Source organism: Ursus arctos, unplaced genomic scaffold, assembly GCF_023065955.2.
Source record: "Ursus arctos isolate Adak ecotype North America unplaced genomic scaffold, UrsArc2.0 scaffold_18, whole genome shotgun sequence".
Lineage (NCBI taxonomy): Eukaryota > Metazoa > Chordata > Mammalia > Carnivora > Ursidae > Ursus > Ursus arctos.
The window spans coordinates 1,507,687-1,532,885 of NW_026622852.1; the positions used below are offsets into that span (position 1 = coordinate 1,507,687).

At 38.4% G+C, this 25,199-nt stretch overlaps 1 protein-coding gene and 1 pseudogene across 10 annotated transcripts in view; one reads left to right on the forward strand and one right to left on the reverse strand.

Moving 5' to 3' along the window:
- The first annotated feature begins 1,564 nt into the window (after window positions 1-1,564).
- The window catches only part of IL33 (interleukin 33), a 46,051-nt gene continuing 22,416 nt past the window's right edge, over window positions 1,565-25,199 (forward strand). For 4 of the 10 annotated variants that reach the window (XM_057313425.1, XM_057313418.1, XM_057313420.1 and 1 more), the window contains exon 1: window positions 1,599-1,639. The gene's annotated coding sequence lies outside the window, so the exon portion shown is untranslated. Of the gene's footprint in view, window positions 1,640-9,961; window positions 10,035-25,199 lie in introns of all 10 variants that reach the window. The other 6 variants (XM_057313419.1, XM_057313423.1, XM_057313421.1 and 3 more) reach the window with 5 other exon arrangements.
- On the reverse strand, window positions 17,868-22,105 carry LOC123001409 (60S ribosomal protein L35a-like; annotated as a pseudogene).

Sequence of the window (25,199 nt, forward strand, 5' to 3'; positions counted from 1 at the left end):
ACAGTCTTGGCCACCAAGACCAGGCAATCCAGGAGTGTCCCTTATGTGGATTGTGCATACCCACTGGTTTGGGCAAGGAAGCTAGAGAGTATAGGGGTGGGTCACCTTCACCAGCTTCAGAAATACCATGAGCAAATGTCTGCACTGAATGCCCCCACAGCCTTCAGTAATGCAGTGCGAGAGTATCTTGTTTGTGCACATACACCAGCTTTGAGCTGGAAGCTGGAATGTGGTAACTACTTGCTCTTGCCCATTGCAGCCAGAATGTGGGGGAGCACTACAACTGCCTCTGCTCTCTGGCCTCAACACATGCTGTAACTGCTTTCCTGCTCCCCCCATCGCAGCAAGGTAGTGAGAAGTGCTGCATCTCAACTCACCTGCCTGTTCTTGCAGACTGTATGGAGAGTGGAACAATTGTGTCCACCCACATCTCCATCTCCAGGAAGCACCTCAACTGTCCCTTGCCCCTCCAGCCAATGCTTCCAGGTCAGCAAATGAATGCCCCTCATATAGTATAGGTGATTTTCAAACTGCTGTTTTTTCACTGGATCTTGGGACAAGTAGGAGTATATGTGAACTCTCCAAGAAGAGAATCTCAGCCTCTTATTGCACTCTGGGACCCTTAGACATTAGATGCATTGGTTTTCCAAGCCATTTTTCTGGGTGCTTGTTTTTCCAGAGCAGATCCCACAGGCTGGGGCACCCAAAATAGGATACTAACTCTCAATTCTCTGGGTAAAGCACCCATCTGGTGACATCCTTCCCTATTGTCTGTTGCCATGCCAGGGGTTGGATTTTTTGTGTGTGAGATTGTGTCTCTGCCTCTCCTACCCATCTTGATGTGGTTCTTTTATCTTTGTTGTATCCTGTTGTTGTTATTCTTTGTTGTGGAGAGCAGTTCATCTAATTTTCAGATCTTTTTCAGAGGGAATTGATCCATATGTAGCTGTAGATTTGGAGTGTTCATGGGAGAAGTTAAGTTCAGGAACTAATCATCATCACCTTAAAACCCCCACCAAGAACAGTGCTGAAGGTGAAGTTCAACTCTGTTTCTTTTTTTTTTTTTAAGATTTTATTTATTATTTGACAGAGATAGAGACAGCCAGCAAGAGAGGGAACACAAGCAGGGGGAGTGGGACAGGAAGAAGCAGGCTCATAGCGGAGGAGCCTGATGTGGGGCTCGATCCCGTAACGCCGGGATCACGCCCTGGGCCGAAGGCAGACGCTTAACCACTGTGCCACCCAGGCGCCCCTGAAGTTCAACTCTGAAGAGAGCCAAGTTGTAATGTGTGGGGGCAGAGGCAGAGGAGGATTATGAGTTGGAGATGGGAGTGGGGGTTGCATATAAGATAACTCTGATGTGAGTTGGAAATTTAAAAAAAAATCCATAGTGGTTGCATTAAATTGTAAGATGGAGATGGGGAGAAGACAGAAAGTAGGGAATCTTGAATGTTGACTGGATTGTAACTCTATTGGTTCTTTGTATGCAGTTAAAATCCTGCCAAAATCTCACCCACTCAAATTTCATTCTTAGGGCAATTTGGTTCTCTGCCAAATTTTGAGTAATAAATAGAATCTGCAAGCTCTCTGAACACAGAGCTGCAAATTTTCAGAGGAGAAATCAAAACAAGATTACACGGTAAGAATAAAACTAATATTCTTGTACATTTTTTGTCAGGTTTGGTAAAATAAGATCTTGGGAATGATGGAGAACTGGCTTTTATTTCTATAAAATAAAGGATTAGGCTGATTTGTTATTTATTGCCAATGCCAATAAAAGTTGATAACAACAGTTGCTACTAACCTATAATTCCACTTTGATTTCCTTGGGTGATTTGGAAAACTATTAATAAATTGTTAAAATTGATTATAATAGTCTTTATAGTAAGTTTCCATCCCCCACCACAAAACTTTATAAAACAAGTTGATAATTCTACTTCATACTCCTAATGCTTATCCAAGACAAACCTACTCGCAATTATTTACCAGTGGCTTCAAAAAATGGGGACAAATAGAAGAACTTTCCTCCCTTCAAAATCATCTGCTAAAAAAAAACCATTTATGAAAAAATAAGGAACTGGCATCCTAAATGAGTAAACTCAAAAGCTCATTAGTTTTGCTATTAGTCTTCATTTAAACACTTTCTTTAAAAGATTGTTTTAATCACTTTATTTCTTACTGTTCACCTTGTGGCAATTTTTTCTCTTTGCACTTTTCTCTGCCCTATCTTTCCACACATAAATACATGCCTCCAGACTATTTTAATAAAGAAAATAGCACAAATCCAAAACTATCATGGCTGCACAAAGTTGATCGAGGTCTTTGGAAACTTGAGAGTTTAAGGAGTAGGTGTGGTTGGATCTTCCTGAGTCTTACTCCCTCCTCAGTGAAGCTTGAATTATCTCTGTATGCCACTGTGATCCAGTGCTGTTCCCAATATCCTTGACTATCGCTTCTCACATTTGTCTTTAGAATACTTTTTGCTTCTAAGTTTGCCCTGAAAAGGCATAGTTCTGTGTTCAGAAAACTTCAGAATCCTCTATTTCCCAAAGTTTGGAGTGCTTGGAATCACACAGTTGAGTAGTATCCTTAAATAGTTAAGAACTCTCTGCATAAGCATCCCTCCCTGCAGCTCAAATTTCACATTTTTTCCATTGTTCTCTGAAAGGATCTTAGACTTCCTACCATTCTTTCACTGGTAGCAGCATAATTCATTTTCTCAGCAATGATCTAGATTTGTTCTATTTCCCATCACTGTTTAGCTTACAATATCTACAGCCAGAATATATCTCTTTCTTTTTCCTATTTATAGGGAAGGAAGAATTGAGAACTTTTACTTAGAGTTTGAAACAGGGCTGAAAGTAAGGCAAAAGATTGAGAAATGGGAGCTGCCACTCCTGGTTAGGGTCAGCAGAGGGTTAAAGAAACAGAGCTTATGACTAACTTCTGGGAATGTGTCTGAGATTCAATTGTAAAAAGTTCATCCACGGGGGAATTAAATCATTACAGGGAAATACTGTGGGGTGTGTGTATGTGTGTGTAGCACTGAAGGGAGGAAAAGAAATAAACACCAAGGAGTAAATCTGATAGCACAAGGTCTTTTTTGGAGAGAGGCATGCAGAATTAACTCTTTACAGAGAAGTTCTGCAGAGGGGACTGCATTGAGGGAAGAAAAAATAAACACCAGGGAATTTTTCTGCCAGTAAATCTGATAGCACGAGGTCATTTTTGGAGATGTGAGTGTGACTGTGCCAAAATCAATGTATCTTTTACTTAACAAGTTGAAATTCCGGCAAACATGGTGGAAATCAAAAGTGTCAGTCAGAATTTTTCTTCTCTGTATCACAGTTTGTAGCAGGGATATTTAAAAACATTAAGACTAAAAATAATCTCCTTGAATAGTAGAAAGAAATCTTAATTCCTTCAAACAAAATGATGTTTGGTTCAAGGATTTCAGGAAATCATGGGAGAACCTCTAATCTTTTTTCAGTTTCCCTCTGGGTTCTCTGATTCTGATATCTGCATGCAAAAGCTTTAAGAGTACACAGCCTTACAGGGCAGGCAAAGTTCATTGTTGCAGGATGGTAATGGGGAAGTAAGGAGTTTGGGACACTTCCTCCCTGTAACAGACTCCTGGCAGATACTCATATGCTGGCCTTGTTATTGTCAGTAGATCATGCTGTATCTGTGAGCATTTCTGGTTTTGTTTTTGCTTTAAGTGAAGAGTGCAATACAGCATAATAGTAAAAATACACAGATTTTTTGAGTCAGGCAGGCCTTAAATCCATCATTTATCATTGACTACCTGTGTGATTTTGGATCTTACTTAATTTTCCTGACCCTGATTTTTTTTCCTCTGGTGCAAAATATAAAACAAACAAAACAGTAATGATAACAAAACATCCTGCCTTAGAGAGGTGTTCTGATACCTACGGAGATAAAGCAAGTCAGAAGCAGTCATTAAAGGTAACTATTATTAATCACTGATCACACACTAAATGTGAGGTATTTTCTTCACATTATCTCATTTAATCCTCAGAGCATCTCTGTGAGATAACATCCTCCATTTATAAAGTTAAGCAAGAAAAATTTGGAAAGATTGTACTAACCCACGATAACTCAATCAGTAAAACCCAGAGTTAAGTCCCATGAAGGAAAAGAACCAAGAAGGAAGATGGATTTTTCTAATCAAAGTTTCTATAATTTTCAGACATAAAAATATTAATGAGATGACAGTAAAACCTTCCACCTATTTTTTTTTAAGGTTACATTCATTGCCATCTGAGGGGAAGTTTCCCTGCCAGCCACCATTTTCTTACATAACTTTCTTTCCCAATGGTATTTCCAGAACCAAGAGGGGTCCACCCACAAACTTGGCTGAGTGATTTCACTTTTAATTAGCACAACCGTCTACATCTAATTCCTTTTCACTTAGAACACCTCATTAATTAGATGATTGCCACAATTTTCCCTAGGAACACTAACGCATCTGAGACTTTTTGCAATCATAAGAATGTTTTCCTCATTACTTCCCTTGAATTTCCTAGGAAAGATTGAATATTTTTTAAAGAGCTTGACAGAACTTCATAGTTTTGCATGTTTGCTGTGTTCAAATATCAACCACTCTAATTTCTTAGCCTGTTTGTTCTATCAGTGGCAGTTGTTTAAGAAGTGTTATCTAGGGGGCGCCTGGGTGGCGCAGTCGTTAAGCGTCTGCCTTCAGCTCAGGGCGTGATCCCTGTTTCAAAATTTTTCCTTCCTGAGGTTATATGCCATTATCTTTTATACATATGTGTATTACTTGTCCACATTCTTTAGCAATCCTGTTTAAACAATACTTTATCATCACGACCACTTCATATTTGTAAATTAGTAGTAGTTGTAGTATTCAGTTTCCTTGAGTAATATTTCTTTTCAATCTTTTTAAAAAAGTTTTGGCCTCAGGGGTGCCTAGGTGGCTCAGTTGGTTAAGTGACAAACTCTTCAGATCAAGTCTTGATCTCAGGGTCATGAGTTTGGGGCCTTCGTTGGGCTCCACACTGATCATGGAGCCTGCTTTTAAAAAAAGTTTCAGCCAGGGGCGCCTGGGTGGCACAGTCGTTAAGCGTCTGCCTTCAGCTCAGGGCGTGATCCCGGAGTCCCGGGATTGAGCCCCACATCAGGCTCCTCTGCTGGGAGCCTGCTTCTTCCTCTCCCGCTCCCCTGCTTGTGTTCCCTCTCTCGCTGGCTGTCTCTATCCTGTCGAATAAATAAATAAAATCTTAAAAAAAAAAGTTTCAGCCACAGACATAGGTGTCAATATTCATTCTAATTTAATTTGTTAGATATAATTCAGCTTCCTTTTTTTTCTTCACTATGACCTATATGAGATCCATATTACCTGAAAGTGCATATGGCACTACTTTATCAAAGATGGTGCATATTTCATCTTCACTGACTTACTCAAGAATCATATGGTTTGTGATCATAATCATAACCATCACAGTGTGGTTGTTAATAGAATAAACTGGAGATTATTAAGTCAAAGGAGTATAAGCTGTTTTGCTAAGAAGATTTGGAGTGTCCTATGCCTAAGACATGACATGTAATGCTCACATCTGGTTGTCTAATTATTACTACCCTTCATTATGTCAAGTAGTATGATTTCTCCTTGTTACTATGAGGTCCATGAAATCAGATTTAGCATTTAGAAGAATTAAAATAATTTGCATTGTGAAGTGCCAGTTGGAAAAAACTGTCGTTTATAAATCCTTGTATTTCTAAATTCATAAAGTATAAAAATTAGATAGAAGTCCATTTTTTAGCAGCATCCAATTTTTTTTCTGGTTATTTGTAGTAAATGCTCCTAAAAGAGCATCTGGATTTATTTAGACTACTATCTAGGCAGAACAGTGCAGTGACTCCTAACCTCTAGTGTTGTTGTTCATTGTTAGGTCCAGATAACTTCTGTACCTATTATATGCAAGTTCTCTTCTTGGCAAAGGAAGGAACACCAGTCAAATTCTTTCACTCTGCATCATTGGGTATACTCAGGAAAAGGTCATTATCTGTCCAGAGGAAAAAAAACAATTAAGTCTTATCTTGGATAAGAAGAGAGGTTGTTAACACAGTCTTTCCATGTTAGTAACTTTCACCTCAAACCCAGCTACCAGATAACCAAGGCTGAACCTACTTAGAATCCCACATGATAATGATGAAGTCAACAATTTGGGGAATAGCTGGAGCAGCCCATGAAGCAGGCAAAGTGGGAGACAAAGGCTTGTCATGCTGTTATGGACAAGTTTCCAGCCCTCTGAGTTATATTTTCTGATTGTTGCAGAAGGAAGCTCTGTTTAAACTTGTACAGGAATTAAATATCCAGGATGTGGATTGTAACTTAAGTTTTTTCAGGTCAATGGCCAGGAACCTCCACACCTGTGAGTGGCAAGCTTCCATACTCTTGGCATGGGTTGGGAAGCTGCCAGTGGCTTCTTCCTGCTGCATGGCCTATGCATGGTGTGGGGCAGCACCTCCTTGGTGGTGGGCGTGGGGGCTGTGCTGGCCATGAGCCTGCTCTAGGTTTGTGCCCTCAGTTTCTACATGGGTCAGCTGAAGTTGGATGTGAAATTGGTGCCCAAGGAAGAAGGCACAACCTCTGCTGAAGGCCCTGATGAAGCAGGCCAGCTTCATTGAGCAGCTAGGCCATGAGGAATGGTTCGGTGCTGGATGGCCCAGAGCCCAAGGACAGGGACATTAAAATGTAACCTTTCCCTTGCTCCAGAAAGAAAGAGAGAAGGAGGGGAAGGAAAGAGGGAAGGAAGGAAGGAAGGAAGGAAGGAAGGAAGGAAGGAAGGAAGGAAGGAAAGACACTTCCATACCCTTAATTTTTAAATTTCTTTCAATAATCAAATTTAATATCATCTAATACATGACACAGTGTATTACTAGGTGGTTATTTGGTTGTGAAAAAATATCTCATGGTTTATCCAGGGGTGATGTTCAATAGCTGGTATGGCATGAGCAGAGATAAATAGGAAAAGAACCAGCCACGTGCAGCATGCCAGCTGAATACCAGCATTGGGAAGGACTCTCATTCTGGCTTTGGACTATACCAACAAATCTGGGATAATGGTGCAGTAAGGGTAGTGTGAAATATCTAAGTTTTACAGAACTTTTAACAACTCGACTAATATTTCTGTTACTATGTGATAGGCATATCCCAAACGTAGGAGAAAATTCCTATAAAAGTTTTGCAAGCAGTAACTTCAGTCTTCATACAAGGGAAAACTTTCACATATTATGAACATATATTTACAATTAACTTCTGAGTAAAGGTAAACTGAAACAATATTTTTAGCAGAAAACAGTTTTTATTTTTAATCTTTTTCTCTTTTGAGCATCATTATGGATTCATGGTTTTTGTTGACATTGTAACTAAATCGTTTTCAAACTTAACTTGTTTTGATTAGCTACTTTTTTTTATTGTTTTGACTCAAATTGTCACAATTTGGCACATAGAAGCCCTTTTATGCTGGCCCATTTGCTCTTTTATTAATCACTTCAGAACTTTGAAAAATGCATCATTGTTTTCAGGCAACAAGTTGTTTAGGTTCACCTTGCATTTCTTCCACCCATAATATGAAACCAGCTATTCTCCAAAGAACTCTGATTTCTTCAGTGGAGAACATTATTAGATTACAAACTATGGGCCCTGGGATATATACTGGATTATTTCATCTTAGTACTGACATTAAATCAGTTCAGTTACAGAGATAGGGGAGGAAATATATATACAAAAAATCATGAGTTCATATTGGCAATTTTATTTTGTTATGAATATATTAAGATTTTGTGTGTGTGTGATGAGCACTGGATGTTGCATGTAGTGATAAATCACTAATTCTACACCTGAAAAAATAAAATAAAATACAAATACTTTAAAGAAAAGATTGTTTTTATTACCCAATTGTTTAAGTTGCTTTAACTTTGAAAATGTTAATACTTTATTAATTGAGAGTTGTTTTTTTCCCTTTGTTAGCTACATTAATTACTGGAAGGTATGAAAACCTGTTTAACAGTTCACTTTATAAATGGAATGTTAACTGAAGTTTGATATTCAAAAGTCTTTATAAGTCATTTCATTTTGTCACTATTTGTCCAACCACAATGACCTACTGAATATGTATCATATGCATATGATTTTCATAATCAACTTTATTTTATATTTTTCATAATCAATTTAACACAAAAAATAATACACACAAAAATTTTTGGTAAACAAATCCAACTAATGTTTTGCAAAAATAAAATAGTAATAATACCACTATATTGGTAATCTGTAAAATTAATAGTAAAAATAGTAATAACAGTACTGCTATTGGTCATCTGAATTTGTTTATTTTTTTAAGATTTTATTTATTTATTTGAAAGAGACAACAAGAGAGAGCTCAAGCAGGGGAGGGGCATAAAGAGAGGAAAGCAGACTCCCCACTGAGCAGGGTCCCCCAAAGGATCCCGGGATCATGACCTGAGCAGAAAGTAGACAGATGCTTAACCAACTGAGCCACCCAGGCACCCCTGGCTCTCTGACTTTATTTTTAAAAGAGCATCTAAAACAGTTACTTATAAGTTTTCAAAATCTTGTTCTGGTACAAAAAAAATTTCAGTTTATCCTTCCTATTTCTGATGTATCATGCTTTTTCTTTCATATATATTTTTATTGGTTTTAATATATCATTTATATATCCATATTATTATGCTCTAATTTTGTTTAAAATATAAAATTACTTAAATATTAAACTTTTCAACCTAGCTGATATGGAAAAGAGTATGAAAATTCCTCAAAAAATTAAAAATAGAACTACTATATCACCGTGCAATCCCACTTTGGGGTAGATATCCAAAAGAATTGAAAGCAGAATCTTGAAGAGATATTTGTACACCCATGTTCATTGTAGTATTATTCAAAATAGCCAAGAGGTAAAATCAACACAAATGTCCATTAACTGATAAATGGATAAAGAAAATGTGGTACATACATACAAGAGAATATTATTCAGTCTTTGAAAAGAAGGAAATCTTGTCACATGCTACAACATGGATGAACCTTGACAACATTATGCTAAGTGAAATAAGCCAGACACAAATACTGTATACTATATTATCTCATTTATATGAGGTGTTTAGAGTGGTCAAACATATAGAAACGGAGAGTAGAAATGTCATCAGGGGCCTGGGAAAGTGGGAAACAGGGAGTTGTTGTGCAATGAATATAGTTTCAGTTTTGCAAGATGAAAAAGTTCTAGATATCTGCTACAGAACAGATGTAGTTGAGACTACTGAATTTAATAAATTTAATAAAATTTGATAAATTTAATTTAAAATTTAATTAAAAATTAATTAAAGGGACACCTGGGTGGCTCAGTTGGTTAAGCATCTGCCATCAGCTCAGGTCATGATCTCGGGGTCCTGGGATCTGCCTGCCTGCCTGGTCATTGGTCTCCCTGCTCAGTGAGGTATCTGCTTCTTCCCCCCACCACTGCCCCTCCTCCCTCTCATGTTCTCACTCTCTCTCAAATAAATCAATAACATATTTTTTAAAATAAAATTTAAAAAATTAAATTAAAAGAAAAAAAGAAAAACTTTGAGCATGGGGGACAGGGGAAATATTTAAATAATCCAGCCATATTTAATGATATTATTAAATCAAGGTCCAGAATACATTAGTTGTTTGCCATTTCATTTTAGGATTTAGAAAAAGCCAATGTAGATGACATTTAGACAAAAAACAAAGAGAATTTGTATCACTTGATATGCTTTGGCTGCAAAAATAGAATAATGAATTGAACATGGATTAAAATATAAGGACACTTGTTGCTCACATAAGAAGTTCTAGAGTGGGCAATCCCACAATTGATGCAAAGAATCAAGGACATCACCAAAGACCCAAGCTCTTCTGAAATTTCTACTCTGCTGTCCTCAGACTGTCCATGATCTCTCCCTTTAACGGGAGATGTTTGGCCCAGCTCTGAGCATCACATCCTCACAGATGCCAGGTGAGTACAAGTCAAAAAGTGCTTACTCTTAAGGAAAAAAATTTTCCTAGAAGTTCCAGACACACCTCCCCTTTGTCTGATTGGCAAGATCTGAGTCATATGCCTCCTCCTAGATGCATTATTGGCAAATAGGATTGCTATGAATAGCTTATGTTTCTGCATATCTAAATTTATTCTTTGGGGAAAGAAAAGAGATTTGTCAACTAAGAAACAACATTCATCCCAGGTAACTCTCAATATCTTCTAATTCCCACAGAAATCCAACTAGTTTTTGGTTTTTAAGAACTTGTGAAAAAAAAAAACAACTAAGAAGGGCAATCAAACTCTTTTCAAAGTTATTATGAGAATTCTGCCTTATTTCAAAAACACCTCAAAAATCTCTTTTAATCTGAGCAACTTACAATTCCTTCAGGTCAGAAAAGTAAATCTTTAATCAGGCATATCAGAACCACTTATTTTGTACTAAGGGAAGAAGAGAATGTGTGCATTTCCCATCTGGCCATTTTCCAGTCAGCTCAATGCATTCTTAAACACAGATGTTGACACTTCTTTAATTTTTTTAACCATGATACAGACTGCTTACTTAATTCTGTCAATGAGTCTCTTTGACCACCACACTTAAGAATGTAGAATCTGGGTGCCTGTGTAGTGTGGCCATGTCACTGGCAGTATGGTTTCCAGAGCCGGTTAAAAGTCTGTCAGTGATTGGGAGGAAAAAAAGATGGCAGAAGAATAGGAGACCTTTTTTCAGCTGCTCCCCTGAATCAAGCTGGATATCTACCAGACCATCCTGAACACCCACAAAATCAGCCTGAGACATAAGAAGATACAACTGGATCTCTACAAACAAACATCTCCAGCACTGGGAATCAAGGTACGAATGGGGATCTGTGAATCTGCACACATATATCAGAAGATAAATGGAAGGGGGAGGGGGCCGCGGCTCTCAGGTTCTGGGAAGCAGTAGCCTCCTGCACTGTGGAGCAGGCCCGACTAACGGACCAGTAGCTGTGGGAAACCAGATGGAAACTGGGAGTTGGGGAATGCACGCGCCAACCAGACCAAAACTGGGAGCTTGGGAGCTCATGAACCAGACTGAAACCAGGAGCTTGGGAGTGCGTGAACCAGAATGAAAACCGGGAGCTCAGGAGAGTGCGCAGGAACCAGGGTGGCTGACGGTTTTAGAAACAAAAAGGGCAGAGACATGCCAGCCCTGGGAGCAAGGACTGGGAGAATGGCTGTGGGGCACACAACCTGGAACGCTGTGGGGTTCATAGCAACACTGACAGAAACAGAGTTAGAGTGGCCAGGAGGGCTCAGTGAAGAGCAGACTGTGATCTCTCTGTTCTGAAACAGAAGCTTGGATACAGTCACTGCTGCTCGGACCCTTGGAAGAGTCACAGAAATCCACCAAGGAAAGAGACCAGAGAACAAGCGCCAGGGAAAAACCGGTTCTCACTGTGCCCATCAAACCCCCAACAGGGGACAGGGCAACTCTACCCAAACAGGGTTGCCTGAGTATAGCACAGTAGGCCCCTCTCCCAGAAGGAAGGCTGAAAAATCAAGAAGCCCACATCCCTAAGCTCCCTATAAAACAAGTGCATCTTGCTTGGGTCCTGGTCAATAATTTGGGCTCTGTAATGCCCACAACCACACCTCATCAGAATGACAAAGAGGAGGAACCTCCAACAAAGGAAAGAAACAAGGACTGTGGCCTCTGCCACAGAACTAATGGATATGGATACAAACAAATTGTGAGAAACAGATTTCAGAGTAACAATGGTCAAGATGATGTGTAGGCTTGAAAAAAATATTAACGAGAATATAGAATCTCTAAGGGCGGAAATGAGAGCAAATCTGGCAATAATTAAAAATGCTATGAATCAAATGCAGTCTAAACTGGATGCTCTGATGGCCAGGTTAAATGAGGCAGAAGAATGAATTAGTGAGTTAGAGGATGAGAAGATAGAAAAGAAAAAAAAGAGAGAAATATGGCTTAAGAAACTCCACTTTCAAGAAATAAGACTTCAGGTGATTACTAACTCAGTGAAACGTTTCAATGTCAGAATCAATGGCATCACTGAGGGGATGGAGAAAGAGAGAAGCCTAGAAAAGATATTTGAACAAATTGTAGTGGAGAACATCCCTAATCTGGCAAAAGAAACAAGCATTCGTGTCCAAGAGGCAGAGAGGACTTCTCCCAAGATCAATGAGAACAGACCAACACCACGTCACATAATAGTACAATTCGCAAATCTTAGATCCAAGGATACAATCTTGAAAGTGGCTAGGGGGAAAAGAATCCTCACGCACAGAGGGAGGAATATCAGAATAGATTCAGAACTGTCTACAGACACTTAGCAAGCCAGAAAAAGCTGGCAAGACATATACAGAGCACTAAGTGAGAAAAACATGCAGCCAAGGATTCTTAACCCAGCAAGTCTGTCATTCTGAATGGATGGAGACACAAGGACCTTCCAAGACCGGCAGAAACTGAAAGAATATGTGACAACCAAGCCAGCCCTACAAGAAATATTAAGGGGGGTTCTATAAAAGTAAAAAGACCCCAAGAGTGATACAGAACAGAAATTTACAATCTATAGAAACAAAGACTTCACAGGCAACATGACATCATTTTTTAAAAAAGATTTTATTTATTCATTTGACAAAGATAGAGACAGCCAGTGAGAGAGGGAACACAAGCAAGGGGAGTGGGAGAGGGAGAAGCAAGGTCCCAGCGGAGGACCCTGATGTGGGGCTTGATCCCAGGACTCCAGGATCACGCCTCTTAACGACTGAGCCACCCAGGCACCCCGCAACATAACATCGTTAAAATCATATCTCTCAATAATCACTCTCAATGTGAATGTCCTAAATGCTCCCATAAATGACACAGGGTTGCAGATTGGATCAAAAGACATGACCCATCCATATGCTGTCTCCAAGAGACTCATCTTGAACCTGAAGATACATCCAGACTGAAGTGAAGGGATGGAGAACCATTTTTCATGCCAACGGACCTCAAAAGAAAGCTGGGGTAGCAATTCTCATATCAAACAGATTAGATTTTAAGCTAAAGACTGTAGTTAGAGATACAAAAGGACACTATATTATTCTTAAAGGGTGTATCCAACAAGAGAATCTAACAATTATAAATATCTATGCCCTCAACAGGGGAGCAGCTAGGTACACAGGCCAACTCTTAACCAGAATAAAGAGACTTACAGATAATAATGCATTAATAGTAGGGGACCTCAACACTCCATTCAAAGCAGTAGACAGATCATCTAAGCAGAAAATCAACAAAGAAACAAGAGCTTTGAATGACATACTGGACCAGATGGACCTCATAGATACATACAGAACACTACACCCCAGAACAACAGAATACTCATTCTTTTCGAATGCACATGGAACTTTCTCCAGATTAGACCATATACTGGGTCACAAAACAGGTCTCGACAGATACCAAAAGACTGAGATTATTCCCTGCATATTCTCAGACCACAATGCTTTGAAACTGGTACTCAATCACAAGAAAAAAATTGGAAGAAATTCAAACACTTGGAAACTAAGAACCATCCTGCTTAAGAATGATTGGGTAAATCAGGAAATTAAAGAAGAACTTAAGCAACTTATGGAAACCAATGAGAACGAAAACACATTGGTCCAAAACCTAGGGGACACTGCAAAGGTGGTCGTAAGGGGAAAATACATAGCCATCCAAGCCTCACTCAGAAGAATAGAACAATCTAAAATGCAGTCCTTAAGAAGATGGAGTTGGAACAGAAGAACTGGCCTAACCCACGCACAAGAAAACAACAATCAAGATTAGAACAGAGATCAATGAATTAGAAACCAGGAGCACAGTAGCGCAGATCAACAAAACTAGAGGCTGGTTCTTTGAAAGAATTAAAAAGATCGATAAGCCACTGGCCAGACTTATTCAAAAGAATAGAGAAAGGACCCAAATTAAGAAAATTATGAAGGAAAGGGGAGAGATCACGATCAACACCAAGGAAATAGAAACAATCCTTAAAACTATTATCAACAACTATATGCCAGTTTATTAAACAACCTGGAAGAAATGGATGCTTTCCTGGAAACCTATAAACTACCAAGACTGAAACAGGAAGAAACTGATTATCTAAACAGACTGATTAATCATGAAGAGCTTGAAGCAGTGATCAAAAACCTCCCCAAAAACAAGAGTCCGGGGTCTGAGGGATTCCTAGGGGAATTCTACCAAACATTCAAAAAAGAAATAATACCTATTCTCCTAATGCTTTTTCAAAAAATAGAAGGAAAACTACCAAACTCATTCTATGAGGCCAGTATTACCTTGATCCCCAAACCAGGCAAAGACCCCATCAAAAAGAAGACTTACTGACCAATATCCCTAATGGATGCCAAAATTCTCAACAAGATCCTAGCTAATAGGATCCAACAGTACATTAAAAGGATTCTCCATCACGACCAAGTGGGATTCAACCCTGGGATGCAAGGGTGGCTCAACATTTGCAAATCGATCAGTGTGATAGATCATATCAACAAGAAAGAGACAAGAATCATACGATCCTCTCAGTTGATGCAGAAAAAGCATTTGACAAAATACAGCATCCTTTCCTGACTAAAACCCTTCAGACTGTAGGGATAGAGGGAACATTCCTCAATTTCATAAAAACCATCTATGAAAAGCTTACAGCAAATATCATTCTCAATGGGGAAAAGCTGAAAGATCAGGAACACGACAAGGATGCCCACTCTCACCATTATTGTTCAACATAGTACTAGAAGTCATAGCAACAGCAATCAGGCAACAAAAAAGAATAAAAGGTATTCAAATTGGCAAAGAAGAAGCCAAAGTCTCTCTCTTCACAGATGACATGATACTTTTTATGGAAAACCCAAAAGACTCTATCCCCAAATTACTAGAACTTATAGAGCAATTGAGTGATGTGGCAGGACACAAAATCAATGCTCAGAAATCAGTTGCATTTCTATACATGAACAATGAGACTGAAGAAAGAGAAATTAGGGCATTGATTCCATTTACAATAGCACCCAAAACCATAAGATATCTCGAAACAAACTTAACCAGAGAGGTAAAGGGTCTATACCCCAGAAACTACAGAACACTGATGAAAGACATTGAAGAAGACACAAAAAGATGGAAAAACATTTCATGCTCATGGATCGATAGAATAAACATAGTTAAAATGTCTATGCTACCCAGAGCAATCTACATTTTCAATGATATCCCGATCAAAATACCAATGACATTCTTCAAAGAGCTGGAACAAACAATCCTAAAATTCATGTGAAATCAGAAAAGGCCTGGAATCACCAAGGAAATGTAAAAAGAAAAATGAACCTGGGGTCATCATGTTGCCTGATTTCAAGCTGTACTACAAAGCTGTGATCACCAAGGCAGCATGGTCCTGGCACAAAAACAGACACATAGACCAATGGAACAGAAGAGAGAACCCAGAAATGGACCCTCAACTTTATGGTCAACTAATCTTTGACAAAGCAGGAAAAAACATCCAGGGGAAAAAAGACAGTCTCTTCAATAAATCGTGCTGGGAAAATTGGACAGCTGCATGCAAAAGAATGAAACTTGACCACTCTCTCACACCATACACAAAGATAAACTCCAAATGGATGGAAGACCTCGATGTGAGACAGGAATCCATCAAAATCCTAGAGGAGAACATAGGTTGTAACCTCTTTGACATCAGCCACAGCAACTTCTTTCATGACACGTCTCCAAAGGCAAGGGAAACAAAAGAAAAAATGAACTTTTGGGACTTCATCAAGACAAAAGTTTTCTGCACAGCAAAGGAAACAATCATCAAAACAAAGAGGCAACCCACAGAATGGGAGAAGATATTTGCAAATGAAACTACAGATAAAAGGCTGGTATCCAAGATCTATAAAGAACTTCTTAAACTCAATACACGAGAAACAAATAGTCAAATCAAAAAATGGGCAGAAGATATGAAGAGACGCTTTCTAATGAAGACATACAAATGGCTAGCAGACACATAAAAAGTGTTCAGAATCATTAGACATCAGGGAAATTCAAATCAAAGCCACCTTGAGATATCACCTTACGCCAGTTAGAATGGCAAAAATGGACAAGGCAAGAAACTATAAATGTTGGAGAGGGTGTGGAGAAAGAGGAACTCTCTTACACTGTTGGTTGGAATGCAAGTTGGTACAGCCACTTTGTAAAACAGTGTGGAAGTCCCTCAAAAAGTTAAAAATGGAGCTACCCTATGACCCAGCAATTGCACTACTGGGTATTTACCCCAAAGATACAGACATAGTGAAGAGAAGGGCCATATGCACCCCAATGTTCATAGTAGCATTGTCCACAATAGCTAAATCGTGGAAGGAGCTGAGATGCCCTTCAACAGATGAATGGATAAAGAAGATATGGTCCATATATACAATGGAATATTACTCAGCCATCAGAAAGAACAATTACCCAACATTTGCAGCAACATGGATGGGACTGGAGGAGATTATGCTAAGTGAAATAAGTCAAGCACAGAAAGACAATCATCATATGGTTTCACTCATTTATGGAACATAAGGAATAGCAGAGAGATCAGTAGGAGAAGGAAGGGAAGAAAGAAGGGGGGTAAACAGAAGGGGTAACGAACCATGAGAGACTATGGAATCTGGGAAACTAGTGAGGGTTTCGAGGGGGTGGGGGATTGAGCTGGGACAGTGATGAGTATTAAGGAGGGCAAGTATTGCATGGAGCACTGGGTGTTATACACAAACAATGAATCATGGAACACTACATCAAAAACTAATGATGTATTGTATGGTGATGAACATGACGTAATAAAAAATTTTTTTAAATTTGTCAGTGATTCGTCACTGCACACGTTACTAGTTCATACAGACAGCAAAGTGTGTAGTTGTGTCACCTCCTTGTCACCCACTAATAAACCCATGTGACATTTTACAAAAGCAGGTAATTGAAAGAGGGAACTGGCCGACAAAGAAGAAAGTAACACAAAGAAAAACAGAACTCCATAAGTGAAATCTGAATAGAATGTACATGGAGTCATAGAAATAATAGCTGACCATGGTGATGTGGCCCTATTTGTGAAACTCCAGATATGCAGCCAGAGGAACTGGGTACTAACATCTAGTAAAGATGAACTTATTGACGTGAACGAGGAAAGTAGTTGTGATGGAAAGGATGAAGATTTCGCAGAGTAAGTGACAACAGCAAAATACTTCACATTAAAGGAACTCTTGCAGATATGTCATGACCCTGCAAGTACAAAGGATAAAGTGTGGGAGGCTCTCTGAACTTAGGAAGTAGTATGGTAATTCACCAAACATAGGAGAGATGGCCACTCCATACTGAAAGTTATATGACTAGAAGAAGAACAGCACTGTTCAAATTACTTTTGCAAGTTTTCTTAAAAAGGAATAAAACAATTGAATTCTCAATATTGTAATGTTTTAAATTATAATGTACTAAAGAAATATTAGTTTTCCTATTTTTTGTTTGACAAATTTTAAAGGACATAGACTAATCCTATCCTCCCCCCTTTTTAACATTGCTTTGCAATTTAGTTTGTATGGTTATTTTTAGGGTCCTACACAACTGTGCAAAGCAAGGACTGCCTGTATTGTGTTTTCCAATGACTGATTAACATTTTATAATATGGACAAAAGTGTTATTTAATGGAAATTTGGGTTTTTTGAATTTTTTTTACTGGTATGAACAATGCTGCAGTAAATATCTTTATAACATAAAAAAAAAAAGAATGTGGAATCTGTATGTTTTAGAATTCCCGGACAATCTCTCTTTCTTTTAACTTAAAAATTTTTCATTCACATATAACACACACAAAACTGCACAAATCATGACTGCATAGCTTAATGAATAGTCACAAAGTGAACAAATGTAAAGTAACCATTTAAAGAAATAGAAGAGTATAGAACTCTAAGAGCTCCTCATGCCCTATTCTAGTCACCACTCTGTACCTCAAGAATAGCATTATGCTTTCTAATGTCATACCTTCAATTTGCCTGTGGGGTTTTTGAACTATTTATAAATGAATTCACACAGTATATACCCTTTTGCATCTAGCCTTTCACTCAACATTGTGTCTGTGAGATCCATCCCTGTAGTTGCACATACATGTAACTTGTTTATTCTCATTACTGTAGAATTCCTCTAAATAAATGTGCAACAATTTATCTATTATAATGTAGATGGACATTTTCAATGTTTCCAGCTTAGCATTATATGACTAAGACTGCTATGAATATTCCCTTATTATGTCTTCCAGCATATTTATGCCTTTCATATATACCTTCAAGTAGAATTGCTGGGCCAAAACTATGCACATGTTCAGCTGTAGTGAATACTACCAAATTATTTCCCACAGTGGTTGTAGCAATTTATACTCTGATCAGCCATGTGTAATAATTCCATTTGTCTCAAATCCTTGCAAATACTTGATATTTTCTCTCTTCCTCATTTTAACCATTCTGGTAGGTGGGCATTGTGGTTCTCCTTTAATGCATGCATTTTCTTTACCTTTCCTAGAAATACCCTATGTCAGTCGGAGGCAGCTAGTAATTTTTCCCCAGACTTGAGTTAGCTAAGCAAACACAATTTAGAAAAAAACTTTTCTTCCCTAAGATTGTAATTTTGTCTATAGTTTCCCAGTTACAAAGCAACATTAATTAGGGAACAAAACAAATCATCATATTGTATCTGGGTTTCAGGAAACAAAGTCAGGAATCACTTTTTTTAAGTGTCAGGAATCACTTTTTTTAAGTGTCATACCATAGTAGGGGGAAAAAAAGGATTATTTTCTTAACCCCGTGGTCATAAATTTAGTTTTTGTAGACTGTTTTTTAAAAATAAATCTACACCTTTATTTATTTATTTATTTTCAATAAGTTTAAATCCTTGAGGGGTACAGCATCACATGGATTCTGTGGCTTTAGCAGAAAGTTTGCTTCAGAATTTGGCATGAACCATGTCACTGTTTCCATGAGCCCAAGTTACTTTTCCCCAGATTACCCTGGTTTTGTTCAGTTTGCTAACAAGAGTTACTGTGGGTTCTTTGCTGTGTACACATAAGCATATCTCTTGCGCAGATAGAATTCAATTTCATCTCAAGCATAAATACCTTCAATTTTAAGAAGAGCTGTGTGCTCCCTCCAGTTCCAGAGACCCCACTTACAGTCAGCAAAAATGGCCTTCGACCACAGACTTCCATCATTTTAGGAGTCCTGTTCCCAGCAGGCCTCCACAAGCTCCAAGATGGAAGAAAGAGCTAGTTTTTAAAGACTTTGTATACAACATACTTAAAAAAAATTTAGTCAAGGTATTGTTTGAATCATTATGAGCTAATAATAATCCACACTGATTAATTTTCTTGATTAAAACATTGTTCAAATGACATATAATTTAACAAAGTATCCACTTGGTGTAATTTATCACAAGCATTTGGGGGGTTTCGGTTTGGTTTTTTTTTTTTTTAAGATTTTATTTGTTTGAGAGAAAGAGAGCATAAGCAAGAGGGAGAAGCAGACTTCTCGCTGAGCAGGGAGCCTGATGTGGAGCTTGATCCCAGGACCCTGGGACCATGACCTGAGCTGAAGGCAGATGCTTAACCAACTGAGCCACCCAGGCACCCTTATCACAACCATTTGATAAACCAGATCATATCAAGGTTCTACCAGATTTTGATACATATACAAATGATTTGTCTTGAGACACAACCTTTGCAGGTTTTCCTCCTTTGTGGATCTCAGTATAAATAAACATTTTAGAAAGTAAAACAAGCCAGGTCTAAGGCAGTGAACTGAAGCAAAACAGATTGTATTTCATCTCGTTTTGAGTACTGATTTATGACTTAGTGACTCAGGGATACATACATGCTGTGGCTTGGCACCTGCTTTCTCCATGTGTATTTCTCAGCAAAGCCTTTCTCCAAATTGAGATTTTGCATCTACCTCCCCCCTTGTTCTTCTGCCACCTTCTACAGAATGCTGTGCCAGAACTATTTTCTGTGACTCTGCCTTAATTACATCTTCTAAAACCTTTCTCATTCTACCTTCACATTGTCTTATAAGCTTAAAGGAAACAAGACTGTGTCTCCTTATCCCTGCCTTGAAAACTGAGCAGCTTCATTGGTTTCTAGAGATGGGACACTGTACTGTGTAAGAATGTATTAAAATAGTTATTAAATTCCATACATGAAAAGTAAGGACAGTGCCAAAAATTTCCCTGATAAACTGAAACTGTTCCCTGTACTTTCTTTACACTTTTTCTTCACTATTGTTAAATATTTTAAAGAAATAGCAGCAGGGTAGAGAGGAAAGAGTAGTGACAGCTACCACTTTGTGAGTTGGGAGATCAGAGTTTGGATCCTGGCTCCACAACGTACCCACTCACTAGCTATGTGAATTTGAGTAAAGATCTGACCTTAATGTTTCCAAAAATACCTAATGTTAATTTCACGGGTTTGTGAAATTGGGGGCTACTCTAATACTAATCATCTATCCATAAACCCAACCAAAATTTTTTCCTTGTCCCAATAGCTTCATTTTCCTCGCCTTCTCTCTTTTTTCAATGTTCTGTAGTTTCATAATATATCAAAATATGAATTTCTTTAATTTTTTAACTTGCTTGGGATTCTTAGATCTGAAAATTGGAGTCTTTCAATAATTTTGGAAGTTCTCAGTCTTTATACCTTCAAATATTTCCCTTCCCTATTTTATCATCCCCTTCTAAAATTCCAAATAGATATGCATTATCTGTCCTCCAAGTTTCTCACCCCCTTTTCCATATTTCCATCTCTATATACCTTTGAATGGTATTCCAAAGAATATCTTCATATATATTTTCTAGTTCACTGACTCTTCATCTAGTTCACTATGTCTAATCTGCTATTTAATCTGCTATTTAATGACTTCTTAATTTCAATATTACTTTTTTTTATTTCTAGAGATTCTATTTGGATCTTCTCCAAATCTAATTTTTCCTTGCTTCTGTTTTCAATATTTTTAGAACTCTACCTAAAGGTATTAAAATCAGTTGTTTTATATGTCATTTCTGATTGTTCTAAATACATACACCAACTTTGCAGGTTGGTTTCTGCTGTCCATTCCTTCTGTGGTTCTCACCATGGTACTTAGTCTTCTTGTTTGTTTTATAAATTTTGACTGCAAACTACTCATTTGCTCTGGAAATTGTTCTGTGTAAATGAATACTTTGTGGCTTGGGCTGCAGCTGAATTCAAGATAAGACTTGTGTTTGCCTTTCCCATTTGTTTTGAGACACTACCAACCTAAAACCATTTTATATTTAGTTCTCTATTTCAGACTTTTGGAAACACACAGGTAGTGTGATTTCAGACTGCAAACCCATATGAGGGCTGACTTTTCATGAGGAGAGATATCCTCAGAAGAATGGTTTTCTTTCCTTTTTTTTTTTATAATAATTTTTTATTATGTTATGTTAGTCACCATACACTATATCATTAGTTTTTGATGTAGTGTTCCATGATTTATTATTTGTGTATAACACCCAGTGCACCATGCAATATGTGCCCTCCTTAATACCCATCACCAGCCTATCCCAATCCCCCACTCCGCTCCCCTCTGAAGCCCTCAGTTTTTTTCCCAGAGTCCATAGTCTCTCGTGGTTCATTTCCCTTTCTGTTTACCCCCCCCTTCATTCTTCGTTTCCTTCTCCTACCGATCTTCCTATTATCTCTTATGTTCCATAAATGAGTGAAACCATATGATAATTGTCTTTCTCTGCTTGACTTATTTCACTTAGCATAATATCCTCCAGTCCCATCCATTTTGCTGCAAATGTTGGGTAATCTTTCTATCCAGTGCCAGAGTTGAGTCAAAAAACTTCGTAGTGGCACCCTTCCACAAGTGAGGTTTATTTGTCTCAATCACCCTTACACTGCAAGTGCAGCCTTTTGGGTGTTCAGATTTAGGTCATGCATTCTTAGAATTCCCATGTTAGGCGTACTCTGGGCTTTATCTCCTGGGCCCTGCATTTCATGTAGTTGTCTACCCTGTCTGTAGCATTTGGCAGACAACTTTAGGAAAAAGCCAAGGTTTCTTGCCTCGCAGTATTCTGAACACTATACGTTCTTTACTTTCCCTCCAGTTCAACAGTGAGTTTGAAAAGATTTTTTTTTAATATTTCTTTCAACATTTTAGTTCTTTTTGTCAGAAGGACTGGTCATGGTAACTAATCCACCGTTATACTGAAAATAAAGTCTCTGATTAACTAATTTTATAATGAGTAAATATTAAAATTTAAACATATAAACCATATTTATATTAATAAATTAATAAATTACTGACTTTTAAAAAATCTCTTGGGGTTCTTTGCAGTATTTCTTTTTCAGACAAGGTTTCTACTCCTGACAAAGTTTTGAAAATCCCATCTTCCAAAACCTTAAGCTTAATGATTTCTTCTTTTGATGGTGCTAAATCTACTCACCAACTAGACCACCAATGATGGTATATGAACTGGGCTTTAGTCTCACTCTTCCTTCACAGGGTTAAATAATCCAGATGGAAGGGTTTATGCCATGTTATCAAAACTTTAATTTGTTTTCTTGTAGCAAAACATTTGACCAAGTAAATTTTAAGCAGAAACCAAGTATGGATAGGGAGTTTTTGCTCTGGGTGTGGGGGATAGGCAGGAAGATCTGAAACCCAAGAGGTTTAGATTCCTCCACCCCTTTCTTTTTTTTTTTTTTTTTAAGATTTTATTTATTTATTTGACAGAGACAGCCAGCAAAAGAGGGAACACAAGCAGGGGGAGTGGGAGAGGAAGAAGCAGGCTCCCAGCAGAGGAGCCTGATATGGGGCTCGATCCCATAATGCCAGGATCACGCCCTGAGCCGAAGGCAGATGCTTAACGACTGCACCACCCATGCGCCCCCCCTCCACGCCTTTCTAGAACACCTCATGAATTCTGAAAACATTTGCTTCAGGTTTTAGCCATGGACTCTTGGGCAAACTACTTGATCTTTCTGTGCCCCAGTTTTCTCCCTTATAAAATAGGGAAAATAATAGTACCTCCCTGACAAAATTACTGTGATGATTGAAGAAATTAAATATATAAAGCACTTAGTGCAGTACTTGGCACATAGTAAATACTATATAAAGGTAAATTTTTAGAAACACAGAAGAACTTTTATTTTAACTCTGCATACTCCAATTGAATGTTTTATGCTCCGCTGAATTTTTACAAAATCCATAATTTGTATATCACTTGTCCAGTTTTACTTAAGAAAATTTTAAGCAAAAGAAAAAAAAAGTGATCTCAACTTTAAACTTCAGAATTAAACTAAAGCCAAAGACCTTTTTGTTCTGTGTTCTTCCTTTCCCATATATTGCTTTCCTCTAGCACTTAAGAGTTTCCCAATATATATATACAGACTCTATAGACTTTCTTTTTCTCTGTAATTTTGCCCTAAGACAGAATATAGCCAAGGCCATGTCTTACTTGGATTTCAGATCTGCCTTTGCCTAAGACATGACTCCATGTTACTTAATTCCCCCCTTGTCTAACCCTGTCATCCTATCTGCTGTGTGGTAGTGAAAGGAGAGGAGGAGGGCACAGGGCTGAGGCAGAGCTTGTGCATTCTTCTGAGAATGACATCTTTCGTGGGGCAAGGGGTTGGTGCAGCTGCTAGTATTGAAGTAGCAGGCCCAGGGAAAGGGGAAGGAAGTGAGAGCCTGTATAGGAACACAAGAAAGAGTCAAAGGGAATAGAAGACCCTGGCTTTCATGCACCCTGTTCATTTTTGAGATGAGGAAACTAAGACCTAAAGAGCTGAAGAGCCCTGCAAGGAGGGAACAAACCCGAGTCTAAGCTTGGGTATGCAGGTCCCTCTACCTCTGCTTCTTCAAAAATCTTTAAAGATTTGGTTCAACATATAGCTAGGTCTCCAATGTATGTAAGGCAAGTGGAGGGGAATAAAACAACACACCGAACCGAACAATTCAAAATGTTTGGTCACACTAAAACCACAGGGCCATAGATCAAACAGAAAGTCAGCTTCTTCAGAAAGAACATTGACCCAGGAACAAGAAGACCTGAGTTTTATTAGGCTGAGTCATATAAAACTGTCATTTTGTAATACTGCCAATTCCACACTGCTCAACCCACAGTTCCAGCTCTACCACTCAGTAGAGCTTTGGGATTTGGACAGAGCCTCCACATCTGTTCAGTGGGTAATACCTGCCTTACCTAGTATGTAGGAATTTTGCAAGGACAGATCTAAAGTACACAATAATAACTGAGTGCCTGCTATCCATAATTACTTCGGAAGCAAAGATGACTAAGGTACAACCCTTGTTCCCAGGGAGTTACTAGTCCAGCAGAGGAGATAGGAAATTGAATATACTTGGATATGATAAGCAAGTGAGAAGGGAAACAATAAATTCTGCTTGATTGTGGGTGGTTAGGGAAACAAAGACATTTGAATTGGGCTCCAATGGTTAAGTAGAAGTTTCCCAGATAAAAAGGAAGAGGCATCTCTAGCAAGAGGAAAAGCTTGAGCAAAAGCATGGAGGTGTGCAAGTGAGTGGTAAATTGAGGAACAGTAAGCAGTCCAGTGGGTGCAAAATGTATAGTGGGGGGAAGTGGTGGTGTGTGATGTTAAAAGGTTGAAGGGGTAGGTATTGCCAGTGAATAAAAATGACTGGGTAAGAATGAGTTCAGGAAAACTGTGGGAAGGCATAGACGTACTTTACAAATGCTAAATGAGAACAAAAGAAAGTTTTCCTAAAAACTCATAACATCCTTACCCTCCTCTCACAGGGGTTTGGCTTGAGTCATACATTGATTTGCCAAATTTCTTTATAGTGCTTCCTCTCTCTGAGAGAAATGTTCTCTCCTGGGTCCAGGTAAGGGGCATGTAGAAATTTTCAGAGTGTCAGGGTCTCAGGGACAGGAAGTGATTCAGTTTGAGAAAGGACAATGCTATCTCATTGTTCCCCAAACTTCAACCTCCCCTTCTTCCACATCACTTTTTCTGATCTCCCCCAAGAAAGAAGTGAAACCAATATACCCAAGGGAACAGAGGATAATGTGATCACCCTCCCGTCTCACCCTCTCCCTCCTTCTCC